The sequence below is a fragment of the Jaculus jaculus genome, chromosome 1 (genome assembly GCF_020740685.1).
Source record: "Jaculus jaculus isolate mJacJac1 chromosome 1, mJacJac1.mat.Y.cur, whole genome shotgun sequence".
In the NCBI taxonomy this organism is placed as follows: Eukaryota; Metazoa; Chordata; class Mammalia; order Rodentia; family Dipodidae; genus Jaculus; species Jaculus jaculus.
This window is the reverse complement of record NC_059102.1, coordinates 113372235-113388113: the sequence shown is the minus strand read 5'-3', so window position 1 is coordinate 113388113 and position 15879 is coordinate 113372235. Positions and strand designations below refer to the sequence as shown.

The 15879-nt window shown below is 37.5% G+C and overlaps 1 pseudogene; it reads left to right on the top strand.

Moving 5' to 3' along the window:
- The first annotated feature begins 9974 nt into the window (after positions 1–9974).
- On the top strand, positions 9975–10725 carry LOC123456633 (annotated as a pseudogene).
- Positions 10726–15879: the final 5154 nt, after the last annotated feature.

Here is a 15879-nt window from a genome sequence, read left to right as displayed (position 1 = left end):
TGAGTTTTGTCTGCCATCTATAAAATAAAACAGATTCTCTAACCAAGATTGAGAGCAGCATAGATTAAAGGGGGTATGTATACTTATCTGAGTATTTTGGTATGCACAGTCTTCTTGTTCTAAGAGAAAAATGGAGACTTCTTGCTGGAATCTAAGAGTCTTCTAGCCAACGGATTCTGACACAGTTTCCACTATCAGCTGTGGGTTCTCCCCACTGTGCAGGTCTGACTTCTTCTGTGCATACATGAATACCCACACTCACACACAAACTTACATACATGTACACTCAATAAAAAAATTATTTAACAACAGCCTCGACAAAGAAATGGACATGTATAAGATCTTCCCTTTCATTTATCACATATTGGGTTCAATTATTCCATGCAATTTACATATTGTAGGTTTACTGTTATGGTAAAAATGTTTGTTAAAAAAAAAAAAAAAAAAAACATTATACCTGATCCTAGCCAAAAAGCCAAGAAGTGATAAAATTTTAAAGGAATTTTATTTAAATGAGTCTAACATATAATTATTTTATAAAAATGTTTTGATAACATACCTCAAAAGGGGCCCAACTGAAACTAAGGACAACTGGCGAAATAAGCAAGGGTGATATCTTCCTGTGAACTGGATACCAGCACAAAGGGGAAGGAGACCAACGCAGAGAAAAATCAACTCCTACCAAATCAGAGAGCCAGAGCCTCAGAGGCCCCCAACACCTCAGCACTGAAGCAGACCAAAAATGAACCCAACATGGCTCAGGGAAATTTTGCGGAAGAAGGGGTGGAAAGAATGTCAGAGTCACATGTTGGGTCATGATATGCAGAGACATTTATCATACCAATAACTGGGGGCTAACTCCACAATGCATGACCCATTGTCATTAACAAGGAGGGTCTAATGGGAGGCGGTAGATCACAGATGAGCCTAAATAATGGTACCAAACTGCCTGTATTTATTGAAAAGAAAACTAATAAATTAAATTAAAAAAATGTTTTGATAAAGAGAAAAAGAGGAGAAGGTGGAATTCAATCACACAAATATTCTTTGTTAAGTGTCTCTAACATGTCTCTAACATGTGGAATGTAATGTGACCAAGCCTGGAGTTTGAAGGTTGTATTAGAGACATCTAAATTAGGAAGACAATATACTTCATGACTATTGATTGCCTAATTTGAAAATAGAAACTAAGTTGCACCCCCTGTTGGTATTTTGGAACTCTAAACTCTAGGACCCTATAATGTAACTGGAGAGGGGGTCTTAAAGTGAAAATTAACCTAAAAGGAAACCCTGAATTGGGTTCTAGTCCTTTCTAACTGACATTGTTCAAGACTGGGACATGCAGAAGGAGATGCCAGAGGTTAATAGCAAATGTCATGAAAGGAACGTGCTACATGTCACTTGGAAGCCAAGGGGTAAACCTTATGGAAGGAAAATCTGCCTTCAGTAAGGCAGTCAGAGTCAGTCAGACAGGTGAGGGTTCTTTCTCTACATAATGACTCTCTCCCTTGATATCAGTGAGACAAAAATAAGCAAACCCTCTAGCTTCATGTTCTCTTATTTGACTTAAAGTTAAAGGGAATACATTAAAAGCTTCCCACCACCTTTGCTATAGATAACAGCTCTGCATTACATTACATTGACAGTTGTCTGTATTACTTTTAGGAGAGTTGATTGCTGCTTTTGCTGAAAACAATGACTCTTCCTTTGGGTCTGCAGATATCTGTTGAGTAAATGAAACTAAATGAAGAAGCTTGGCTTCTCCGTATTCATGTCTTTCTTCTTTGACACTTTATTGTTTGTGTCAGAATTTACTCACCTCTGTGTACAGATGTGTGCATCATTTGAGAAATATTTTGTGCAAACAAGCATGCAGGGTTTCAACTTGGGCTACACTTGCTTAATATCTCTCCACCTTCAGGAGTCAACATCCATGACTGGATGCACTAGCCTATGACAGGTAAGGAAAGAAAAGTAACACAAGTTCCTAGAAGAGCTCCACATATGTTAAGCAAGACCATGAATATTCCTCTCTTTTATGAGTCTGTGTCCCCTTATGCCTACTCTAGCTCTGTAACTCCTAATCTCCATGAAGGGGGGAAACTGATGTTTGAATATTGCTCCCTCTGCATTCTTCAGCAACTATGAGCAAAAGCTCTTTTTCCCAACACTGTCTCTTGAACATTAGTCTTTCTGGGGAAAATGAGCTTCCATACCCAAGTTCTGTGACAGGGATACCACACCTGCTATCACTTTGCCTTTGGATTACCGTCCTCTAGACCTATGAGAAATAAATTCCTGTTTATAAACCATTGCATCTGCACTATTTTGTTCTGGTAGCCTTACCAAACGTGGCAGTTTTGTTCAAATCTGTCTGCTGGAATTAGCTATTAGAAAAGTTGTTTGTCTAACCAGATTTTCAATTTCCCCTGGAAAATAAAGAAAATACCCTCCAACCAACTGAAATTATTAAATTAGATAACTTGTATTGAAATGTTTGTTATTGTGGTCATACATTTTTAATAACTAAGATGTTAATATTTTCAATATACAAGTTAGGTAGGAAAATCCCAGCCTCATAAAATTACTTTCATTTGCAAAAGTAATACAGGACTGGTTTGCTCCAAAGTATATGATATCTATTCATCAACTATTTTCATGTAATAATTACAAAAACATTATTCCATTTTGTAAATTGCAAATTTAATTTCAAGTAAGTGTGAAAATGGCATTACTCCGTAAGCGGGAAGAGAATATCTTTACCATCTATATATTTTTTCTGTTTTGTAATGTTTTATTTTTGCTTATGTGTGCATGGCTATGTGTGTGTATCTCCGTGAGTGATATGCTGTGTGTGCATGGTGTGTGTGCTCTATGTACATGTAGTACCACATGTGCTCGCCTGCAGGGGAGGGGGATGTGCTCAGCTGTGGTAACCAGAATGGAGTTATAGGTGTCCTATTTCATTGCTCTTCCACTCAAAGTCTCTTACTGAACTCAGAGCTTGCAGTTTTATTGCAAGCCCCAGTAATTCTCAGATCTCTGCTCACTATCATACTGGGTGATAGAAATGCATGCCTGTGCACAGCTTTTTATGTGGATATTAAGGGTCAATCTTGTGCCCTCTCTGGTCTACTCAGGCCCTCAAGCTTACAAGGAACATGTTCTTAAACTATGAGACATCTCTCCATTCATTCTCTATCCTATGAAATTTGAAAGTATAATGGATCATATAACACAGTATTACTGATAACCAATGAAAAGAAGACCAAAGGGAAATCTAAGCTTAAATTCAGCATTTTTAGGAAAGTACACTATATAATTTAAAGTGCTGAGCAAAATGTTTTCTTTCCTATACCAGACAAGCTGTACAATGAGTCACTTACTTTGCATATGAAAAGAAAACTGATGTGTAAAAAAGCAATCAAATAGACCAAGATACTTTTCATCTGGGTAAGCTTTGCCTAAATATCATGAAAGAAATATGAATAACTTTGGTGGTAGCTTAAAACAGTATCAAAAATAATTAACTTTGAAGAAAAATCTGGGCTTATTTACTTGTGCTGCTGGTGGCTGGCACTCAACTGAGCCTGCAGAGAAGCAGTGCATCATGTCAGGAGAACCTGCAGGGGCAAAGCTGCTCATGTCACTAGAAAGGAGTGAAAAGAATGAGGAAAGGGTCAGAATCTCACAATTTCCTCAAACATGCAGCCCCAGTGCCCCAAATACCTCTTCATAGACCCCACTTTTTAAAGCTTCCATAATTCCCAAGGCATTACCCTGGTGCTAAGCCTTGAAAACATGCATTTCTTAGACACTTAATGTTCATCTAAGTAAATGTAATTATGAAAAATTTTAAAGAGAAGTCCTATGATTCATAAGCACTGATAGATAATAAGGTTTATACTTATAAAACCCTAAAATATGATTAAGAGGAACTCAATGGGAGATTTGTAGTGAGTACAGTGAAGAAACATTTTTTTTTTTTTTTTTTTTTTTTTTTTTTTTGGTTTTTCGAGGTAGGGTCTCACTTTAGCCCAGGCTGACCTGGAATTCACTATGGAGTCTCAGGGTGGCCTTGAACTCATGGCAATCCTCCTACCTCTGCCTCCTGAGAGCTGGGATTAAAGGCGTGCGCCACCACGCCCAGCTGAAGAAACATTTTGATTGTTTTAAGAGGGGGATAGTGCTGGACAGGGTGTCCCTCATGGTGGGCCTAGATTGTTCCTATTTGGGAAACGTCTTTGCATTTAGGATGCTGGAGTTCTCAGATCAGGCAGTCCTAAACTTGGACTATTCTTCCTTACTCTATAAACTTGTATGTATTATACCAACACTATATAACATAGAAGTCTTACATCTCCAATAGCAATGATTAGAAATACTATATACATGAAGGGACTGACATAAAATTATATGGAATGTTCCAGATAAATATTAATCAGAAAGCTGAGTATTATGAAAATCCTATCCTAGGGCTGGGGAAATGGGCCGACCCATAAATTATTTGCTGCCCAAGCATGAGGACTTGAGCTTGTGCTTCTGTCATGCACACAGAATGCCAGGGCGTGGTGGCACATGTCTATGGGAACCTGGCAGTTTGCTGCATAGCCAAATTGGTGAGTCTGGCCAAAATGGTGATCATGGGTTCAGCAAGGAACCTGTCTCAAATAATTTAAAGTGAAAGAGCTGTTGAGAAAGACACATGACATTAATGTCTGGCCTTCCCACAAACATACTTGTGTGTCCATAAACATATGAACATGCATGTACACATCGTATATACACAGCAAATAAATCCTAGTTTCTGAGGAAACTAGTTTTAAGGAAGAAAATATCAGGATTTGAAAAGTAGCAGAATTCTTTATACTTGTTTACACAGTGAATTTATCAAGTAATTAATCATTGTGCTGCCTAATTTCTAATCAGTAAGCCTTAAAGGCAGTACTAGAATTAAATGAATTGATACCCACTGCTAGAAAACATTTTGTCAAAACTAAGCTGCTGAATAGATTCACAATATATACATTAAATATTTTCAGTTCTTAATCTTTTCTAAAATAAAACAATTACACATTAACAAAAATTTGCTTGTTCAGAAAATTTAGTAGAAGTAAATCATATTTCCAAAAGTAGCATTACTTGTTTTTCTGTGTTAGATCACTCCCATAAGTTAATTCACTGAGGCATTTGATTTATGGAGGTTATTTCTATTTTGTTTTTAATCATAAATTTTCATTGAAATAATTAGCATATAAAAACAAAATGAAATTATTTCAAAAATATTTAATTCATATCATTGACTCCAAAAATGTACATTTATTCATGCATTAATAATTAATAAGTATAATTATCATCTATAATTATTAATTTTGAAGTCTGGCATGAATAAGTTTTACTAATTCATAAGTGCTACATAAAATTATATATATTTAGTGTATACATTTCATGAAATTGAAAGCATACATATAGCAATGGTATAAGATAGAAATCAAGCTTGTAGGCTGGAGAGATAGCTTAGTGGTTAAGGTGCTTGTCCGAAAATTCTAAGGAACCATGTTCAACTCTCCAGATCCCTTGCAAGCCAGATGCACAGGGTGATACAACTATGCAAGGCTGTGAATGTGCACAAGTGGCACATGCATCTGGAGTTTGATTACAGTGGCTGCAGGCCCTGGAACATAAATTCTCTCTCTCTCTCTCTCTCTCTCTCTCTCTCTCACACACACACACAAAAAAAAAAATTGCAAGAGTAGTCAAGTCTCTAAATATACCATCACCTATGCATATTTTCTTATGCTTTCGTGTGGGTGTGCATGGAAAAAGACAAAGGGATTGTTTTCTAGTTTTGTTTTAATTTGGGGGAGGGTGATGAAAAATATGGAATGCATTTTCTTAATGTACTTGTGAGTGCAATATCACAATTATTGATAAATTATGCTACATTTTATAGAAATATTCATTTTGAAATATTGAAATAACTTTACCTGTGGAACATCCCCTAGATGTTCATACTTGGCCAACTCCATTCCCTGTTGATGATTATTATATCAGTTACTTCTCTCATTGCTTGGACTAATCTTGACAGAAGGAAGTAATGGGATGAATGTTATATTTTAATTTATAGTTACATGGCCATGATGAACTATATTGCCTGGAAATGTAATCCAAAGCAAACCATCCCTTCCTGCAGTTATTTTGACAGGTCAGGTATTTTGTCCCAGACATAAGTCAACATATGTAACACAAAACCCTCCTTCTGTTAAACATTTGCCTGTTTAGAGAAAAGTATATTTAATGTCCTTTGCCCTCTTTTAAATTATGGGGTTTATTTTATTTTTCCCTGTTGAGTTTCAGAACATTATTGAAATATTTAGTGTTATTCTCTTATCAGTTTGCACATATTTTCTCCCATTTCATAGGCAGCTTTATATTGTCTTGATTGCTTTTGTGTTTAGTTTAATGCTGTGCAGTCCATTTGCTTGTTTCCAGAAGCACTTTACCCACTGAGCCTTCTTATCCACCCCACATTTTGGTCTATAATTGACAATAAAGGCAAATGGTCCCAAGTTTCTAAGTATGACGGGTTCCCTTCCTCCTGAGAAATTAAGCCCATGTAATTCTTCTTTCTGAAAGGTATATATTTTTTATTCTCTGAAAAGCAGCAAGGAATAGTACACAAACATTAATGCCCTCTGCTACTTTGGCATTCAAACACCTACTTCCTGCTTGATGTCATGAAATCCACAGAATCACTGCTTTTTTATCCTCCCCTAGAAATCATGGCGATTTTGTTGTAACTATTGTTGTTGTATTTTTTGTTGATGGGTTGTATATTTTCAGTAGTAACTCCTTTTCAATTGTTTGCAAATATTTTCTTCCTTTTATAATTTGCCTTGGTGTCCAGTTGATTGCAAAAGCTCCCCATTTTCTGCACTACTACTTGGTTCCATAGTTGGTGCTGCAATTTGAATCTGTGGTGTTTCTTAAAAGTCTTAGTGTTAAGAGCCTTAGCCCCCAGCTTGGCCATATTGGGAGATCGTGGTGTTTTCATGAGGTGATTTCAATGGGAGGGTTGTCATTTGGGGCATGTTCATGAGAAGGATTGGGAAGTCACTGCTCCTTCTTCTTCCCTCACCCTGTTAAATATTTTCTGTTACTTCTATCATTTCAGAAATTTCAATGCTTTACATTGGGAGGGTATTGTCCTCTTTCTTCTATGGCAGACCATAGTGATAACATACAAATAAAAGTAAGAGCATACTTTCTTTTATATTGTTACCCTGATGGAGCATAAAGAAACTGTGTAGTCATTCTTCTCGGGAGATAATGGCAACAAGCACTGAATTGGCAGGATGACCACCGTGTACAAAGTTCGATGCTTCTCACAGAGACTACAAACCAAGGATGCTGGGAATGGGGTGACTGAAAAGATGTTCACGTTGCTGCACTGAGATTCAGGAATGCAATATATTCATCTTTTATTTTAGAGAAGTAATATCAAAGAAAAATAAAGCCAAGTAAACAAATGATTCTCTAATCATAATACTTATCATAAAATACACTGGCTTCTAGGCATTTCAAATGAAAGAAGATTTCACACAATTTAAATGTCAGTGATTGGTACGATAAATGTCTCTGCATATCATGACCCAACATGTGACTCTGACATTCTTTCTGCCCCCTCCTCCGCAAAATTTCCCTGAGCCATGTTGGGTTCGTTTTTGGTCTGCTTCAGTGCTGAGGTGTTGGGGGCCTCTGAGGCTCTGGCTCTCTGATTTGGTAGGAGTTGATTTTTCTCTGTGTTGGTCTCCTTCCGCTTGGTGCTGGTATCCAATGCACGACCCATTTACATCAACAAGGAGGGTCCAATGGGAGGGGGTAGATCATGGATGAGCCTAAACAATGGTACCAAACTGCCTGTATTTGCTGAAAAGAAAACTAATAAATTAAATTTAAAAAAAAGAGTGAGGATATAAATAAATAAATAAATAAATAAATAAATAAATAAATAAATAAATAAAGCAGGCTTTTATTCTACAAAAAAAAAAAATGTCAGTGATTATAAGTAGTTTCAAACAAAATTTCCCAAATTTCCATTTACCAAAAAGGTAAGAATATCACAATCATGAGGAAACAAGCAAAGGCAATGAGGATGCTCAGAATGTATAGGTAGCTCTTCTGACACCAACTCATATGTTTAAAGTGAGAACACTACTTCTGGAGCAAAATATGGAAAGATCTATTGAAATGTTTAATATCCTTTTGGTTTTTAATTCAGATATGTTGGATTTCCACAAAACATGAATATAAACATTTTTCTAAGCTTATTAATGATTTCTTCAAGTTACAATACTAATAATTTACTTATTTCTCATTTTGATATTTTGTATATTTTGCATCATCTTACTAATTTAATTACTATATGAAAAATTTAGCTGGGTGTGGTGGCGCATGCCCTTAATCCCAGCACTCGGGAGGCAGAGGTAAGAGGATTGCCATGAATTCGAGGCCACCCTGAGACTCCCTAGTGAATTTCAGGTCAGCCTAGGCTAGAGTGAGACTCTTCCTCAAAACAGCCCCCCAAAAAGAAATCATAATGTTATTAACTAATACTTAAATCATTAAGTAAAAACTATTTGAAACTTATGGGAAGATATTTTATGGATAGATGATATGGGAGATGCTCATGGTCTTCCCACTTATTCACACAAATAATTGGAGAATATGAATAGGTACACAGTATGTTCTAGCAGGATCCAATTCCCAAGTTGCTATCATCTGGAGACCTAGCATTCAGAACATATCAGTTTATTGGGGACACATGAATCAAACCACCACAATTAAATAAAGTCCCATGCAGACAGATATCATGCCCATGTGTAAAATCTCCTCCTGGATAATCTCATGCATGTTCCATGGCATCCTGTTTGCTCACACAGTAAAGTGAAGACCCTGGAGCAAGACTGTACTGCAGAACAGGCAGTGAGGAAGCCAAGATCTTTCAGTATACCAGCAACAGTATGACAGACTGAGGTTACTTGTCATAGATGTCACAATCTGTAACTACTGCAGTAACAGAGTCTCTGTGATTATAAGAAGAAGCAAACCTTGACTATCAAATGTGCAGGTCTTCAAACAAAGACATAATTTAATCTAATATAAATGAATATTATAAGCTTTTATAGGCTTTGGGCTTTTGAGGTCAGGTCATGGATTTTTAAAATATTTTATTTTTATTTATTTATTTAAGAGAAAGATACGGAAATAAGGAGAGAGAGAATGTGTGTGTCAGGGCCTTCAACCACTGAAAACAAACTCCAGACTTGTATGCCCCATTGTACATTTGCCTTACGTGAGTCCTGGGGAAGAAAACCTGGGTCCTTTGGATTTGCAGGCAAGTGCCTTAATTGCTAAGCCATTTCTCCAGCCCAGGTCATGGACTATAATCCATCCTTGTTCTCATGTTGTAACTTTACTCACTGCCTCCACAATAGCCTTGGTTCATATAACAATACCAATGAATTTAGTGTACTCATGCATTTCATTTATATCATTTCACATTATAACTTCAGTAATTCTCAAAGGTGCTGATTATCCACTCAAGTCTCAGTGATTTCTTGTGTCCCTTAAGCGTTTTAAGGAGTTGCATTAGCTTAGCACACAAACTGAACACATTTAACATTCTAACTTTAATAATATTTGCATTTCTCTTTCTAGACTCTTGTGAGGACATTAGAGAACTACAAATTTCCTAGTAAATCAAATTTTCTAAGACTTTATTTACATGCATACTGTTAGAAATATCTAGTAAGCTGGGAGTGGTGGCACATGCTTTCCATTATGGCACACAGGTTGAAGAGGTAGGAGAATTCCATGAGTTCAAGGCCATCCTGAGACTACAGAGTGAATTCTTACTCAACATGGACTAGAGGAAGACCCTACCTCAAAAACCTCTCCTCCTGCCAAGCAAGATGCCAAAAGGAAAGAAGGCTAAGGGGAAGAAGGTGGACCTGGCACCTGCTGTCGTAAAGAAGCAGGAAGCCAAAAAGGTCATAAATCCTCTATGTGAGAAAAGACCCACGAATTTTGGCATTGGCCCGCACGTTCAGCCTAAAAGGGACCTCACCTGCTTTGTCAAATGGTCCTGTTACATCTGGCTGCAGCGGCAAAGGGCTATCCTGTGTAAGCGGCTAAAAGTGCCTCCTGCAATCAACCACTTCACCCAGGCTTTGGACCGCCAAAGAGCTACCCAGCTGCTGAGGCCTGCCCACAAGTACAGGCCAGAGACCAAGTGGACATCCCGACTATGCCAGCCCCTGTCCTTCGAGCGGGGTCAACACCGCCACGACTTTGGTGGAGAACAAGAAGGCTTATCTGGCGGTGATTGCACATGACATGGATCCCACTGAGCTGGTCGTGATCCTGCCTGCCCTGTGTCGCAAGATGGGGGTCCCATACTGCATCGTCATGGGGAAGGTCAGGCTAGGGCGGCTGGTCCACAGGAAGACATGCACAACTGTTGCCTTCACACAGGTCAACTCTGAAGACAAAGGAGCCCTGGCTAAACTGGTGGAAACTATCAGGACCAACTATAATGGCAGAGATTCATCGCCACTGCGGGGGGGTGGTTGTGTGGGGGGGCATCCTGGGTCCAAAATCTGTGGGTCGTATTGCCAAACGGAAACGGCAAAGGCCAAAGAACTGGCCACCAAGCTGGGCTGAGTGTACACCACTGAGCTTTCTGCACATAGAGATGATAATAATAAACACTATCCTTAAAAAAAAAAAAAAAAAAACACCTACATAAATAAATAAATAAATAGAAAGAAAATATCTACTACGCATATAGTACAATCAATAACTAGCTTACCTTTAATGATGCCATTCTAACATCCACAGAGAATTCTGAAGTCTCCCATACATCTAGAAAAACTAAGTTAGCTTTTAAATGAGAAACACATTTTCTTGTTTTTTTTTTTTTTTCCTTGTCTTCATGGGGATGCATTTGAACCTGACAATTTATCTTTTTTTAAGAAAAAGAATCCCTAAGGCTTGAAAATAATCAAAATAAATGTAAGCAAGGGAGGAATAGCATCAATGCAAAAAGCGAGGGGGCTTTGCTGGACAAAGGAAGTTCTGTATCCAATGTTGTATATTTTTTAAAATTTTTTTTTGTTCATTTTCATTTATTTATTTGAGAGCGACAGAAAGAGAAAGAGGCAGATAGAGAAAGAGAGAGAGAAAATGGGCACGCCAGGGCCTCCAGCCACTGCAAACGAACTCCAGAAGCGTGCGCCCCCTGTGCATCTGGCTAACGTGGGTCCTGGAGAATCGAACCTTGAACCGGAGTCCTTAGGCTTCACAGGCAAGCGTTTAACCGCTAAGCCATCTCTCCAGCCCAATCTTATATTTTTTGTGGACTGCTTCACTTATATCTAAAACATTTTAAGCCCTCTTCCTCAGCTGAATTTGACTACTGTACTCCCAGATTTCCTATATGCCTGAATAGTTTCTTTTTGTTAGAAATTTTTGGTATTTGTCTGAGTCCTTGGTTTTCTGTAATGGAAGCATTATGATGAAAAAATATATTTTTTTGAAAAATGTTGAATACTTCTTTGGAGGGGGAATGTCAGCCTTTGTAAAGGAGTTAAGTGAAAGTAAAAGTCAATTTAAGTTTATCAGCTTCAGAATCTGTAAGATTCTACAAAAACTTCTGGACATACCTCTTGCTACCTCCATAAGTCAATTCTTCTTTTCTTTTGTTTTGTTTTTTTGAGGTAGGGTCTCACTCTGGTCCAGGGTGACTTGGAATTCACTATGTAGTCTCAGGGTAGCCTTGAACTCATGGCGATCCTCCTATCTCTGCCTCCTTAGGGTTGGAATTAAAGGCATGGGCCACTACGCCTAGCTCCATAAATCAATTCTTATCCTACACTTAAGGGTCCTAGCAATACCATTTGACTGTTCATGCCTACTTCATATTCTTCCACACTTTGTAGCAGTGGTGCTAGAAATGAATCTCATGAACCTTGTGCATGCAAAGCAGAAACTCTAACATTAGCCACATCCTCAGCCCTTGGTTTGTAGTCTTCAATTATTAGACCAGGACTACAAGCATTTTTCTTTGATTTTTTTTTCAGTGTTTGGTTTTTTATGTGTACATAATGCATTGTGTTGTGTTTTCTTGATGTGTGTGTGGTTTACAATGTTCCATGCAACACCCATGTGCTCTCCTATGGTGGGGTGCAGTGACCTGCACTGCCAAAAGAGAACTTTCGGTGTCTTCCTCCATCATGTTCTGTCAATTCTTACTTAATCTAGAGTGTCCTGCTGATTTCAGAAATCGCTGTATTTTCACAAGCCGTGACAATTCTCTAGTGTGTGCTGCCCACAAGGCTGGGGTTATAGTTGTTCATGGCCAGGCCAAGATGCTCATGAGTACTAGAAATCAAACTTGAGCAGACTCAGACCTCCTCTGGCTCTCAGGCTTGTACAGGAACCAACTCTCCAGCACCATTACTGAGCTAAGAACAGACATGTATCTCCACTGAAATTTATATAACTATATATAATGAAACATTTTCTACCAAGAGTAAAAAATGCCTGCTGAATAGAAAATAAGTGTTTATTAATGTTTTTGTAAATTAAATTCAAACAGAATGAAATATCAATTTTGTATTTCATTTATGGATTATCAGGACATATTTATCTATGAATAATTCAAAATATGTATCTATTTAGAAGAATTCTAGAAAGGTAAAACTTCAAATTTGATATGAAATTTTTTCCATTGTATAGGTTGAAAACAGTAATTATCTCCAAAGCATAATTCTAAGATAGATAAAATCCACAATTAGGGCTGGAGAGCTGGTGTTGCAGTCCAGTTCGCATTGCTGGTAGAAATCACCCAACCAAGAGCAGCTTCTGGGAAAAAGAGTTTTATTTTGGCTTACAGGCTCGAGGGGAAGCTCCATGATGGCAGGGGAAAACGATGGCTTGAGCAGAGGGTGGACATCACCCCCTGGCCAATATAAGGTGGGACACAGCAAGGAGGGTGTGCCAAACACTGGCAAGGGGAAACTGGCTATAAAGCCCATAAGCCCGCCCCCAACAATACACTCCCTCCAAGAGGTGTTAATTCCCAAATATTCATCAGCTGGGGAGCTAGCATTCACAACACCTAAGTTTATGGGGGACACCTGAATCAAACCACCACAGATGGCTTGGAGGATAATGCATTTGCCTGTGAATCCTAAGGACCCATGTTCAACTCTCAGGTCCCACATAACTCAGATGCACAAGATGATGCGAGTGTGCAAGGTCACACATGCGCACAGGAGGTACATGTGTCTGGAGTTTGATTACAGAGGCTGGAGGTGCACCAATCCCACCACTCCTCACTCTCACTACCTCACATAAATAAAAAGCCCAGTCCACTGGGCTTGTCTAAAAAAAAAATTTCTAAAAGTATTGCTTACTAATCATTTTACACAGAAAAGATTCTGTAGTCTATTTAATAAAATTATAATTTCATGCAAGACTTTAACATATAATGCACATATATAGAAGTGATTTTACAACATGCATATGTTCATCAACCTTATTTTTATCATTATTGAAAGCAGCAGATTGTATATAGAAAGCAATGCATATTTTACACTGACTATGCATGGAAACTATCTTTTAATTAGTAATATTAAGCAAACAGCTTTATAAACAAATCTGATATATAGTATAAGAACTAAGTTTCACTTACAGCATATTTGAAGTTATAAGAAGACTTGAATAAAAAATAACATTTTTTACAAAAGTACCAGGGTTTTCTCATGAACTCAGGAGTCCACTAAAGAATATTAAAAATCATGTAATTTAAAACTCCAAGTAAAATAAATTATTTTGCAAATCAAGGATAAAACACCTCTAGAATGTTGGTGTGCCTTCTCTAGTGTTTACACTCAGGAAAATGTGGGAACCACCACAGGAGCATGCAACTCAGATCTACTTCAAGAGGTTCTGCAGAGAACAGAGTGAACTGGCAGCTTTGCTTCTCTGAAGACATCACCCAGGGGTATTAGGTGGTTGTGCTTCCTTGAGCGATCCAAGAAATGGCCCATTTTGTGCTGTGCTAGAATCCTCTAAGTACAGTTTATATTTGAAGGCAATCATTCTGTTTAGAATAAATAATTAGCTTGATATTCTTCCTGCCATATCCTATTTAATTCCTAATTTAGTTTTCCAAACATGCATCAAAGATTAACCATGCCTCCTGGTTGTTCCTACTTCCTGTCATTCATTGTTTTCCCTGCTCTTTGCAATGTGACACAGGGCATTTTAATAATTCCTATAGTTTCTTTCAAGCCAGCCTAATAAATAATGGGAATGAAATGGCGTTCTTTCTCCATTAAAAAAATGAATTCAGTGGACATTCTGTTCCCATTCATACACTCTACACTTACCACTCATACAATGAGATTCTAGATGTGTAATCGATCACAGACTGTGCTTTTCTACTCATATGTGATCAACGGAAATATAGCATTGCTTACCCAGGATAAGTCTAGTTACACACTTTCAGGCAGACTTATGCATCACACCTGTGAGTCAGACTATGTTCAATGGGTTAGTTATGGTATTTTGTCTTGGTGTGAGCAGAAAAGCCAATAGCATTCACTCTGACCAACTAAATTGAAGTTTTGTCCACTGATTTCCAAGAACACTACCCCTGCAAATGGACACTAAGACTGGAGATTTGTAAGTAGATCATTCTGCAATTGTTTCTATTTAGAGTATACCATAAACTAGACACCATGCTGACACTTAAGATCTAAATACTCAAATGTTCTGCTTTCTTTGCAGTCCTATTCCTATACAATGAAGCATGTGGAATTGTGCTGGCCTTGTTAGAATGGCAGACTGAAATAGAATTTATAATTTTCATTATTGAGGCTATGAGTTTGACTTCACAGCAAGAATGCTAGTAATATAAACCCTGAAAAATTTTTATTCAGTTCTTTCACTTCAATAAACTCAGATGTCTGCCTTGACTTAAATACATGATAAATTTAATACCAGCTTTTATTTGAATCTCATTACTTACTTCTGATATACATTATCCTCTCTCAAATATAATCTCCATTCTTTGTCATTTTTCTTTTGCTTCCTTCACATGAACCTTTTTGTTAATCAAGAATATAACATACTTTTTCTCTTTAGTATGATAAATATTGCCCAGTGGCTACCAAATTGATTATTTTTAACCCAAGGAATATCTAAAATATGCTAAGATATTAATTTCCAGATCCTCACAAAGATAGATAGATGCTTCACTAGATAGATGCTTGACATGATGTTAAATATTTTAAAACATATACAAAAGCTTACAAAATATTACATGACCTAAAATATAAATGTCACTGGGGTTGGGAAATTAATTTATATGTCAACTAATTATCATATCTATAAACAAATGGAAAATAAGATGTTTTGGGCTGGAGAGATGGCTTAGCGGTTAAGCACTTGCCTGTGAAGCCTAAGGACCCCGGTTCGAGGCTTGGTTCCCCAGGTCCCACGTTAGCCAGATGCACAAGGGGGCGCACGCGTCTGGAGTTCGTTTGCAGAGGCTGGAAGCCCTGGCGTGCCCATTCTTTCTCTCTCCCCCTATCTGTCTTTCTGTGTGTCTGTTGCTCTCATATTAAAAAAAATAATAATAATAAGATGTTTTCCTCAAATGTATTTTTGTATTGGTATAATTATAAATCAATCATAATGTGGTTTAATATTAGATTACTTGACAACTTACACATGCAATTAACTTCTGTGCTAGGACAAGAATTTATCATGTTAATATACATATTCTTTTACATCTTTTCAATCTCA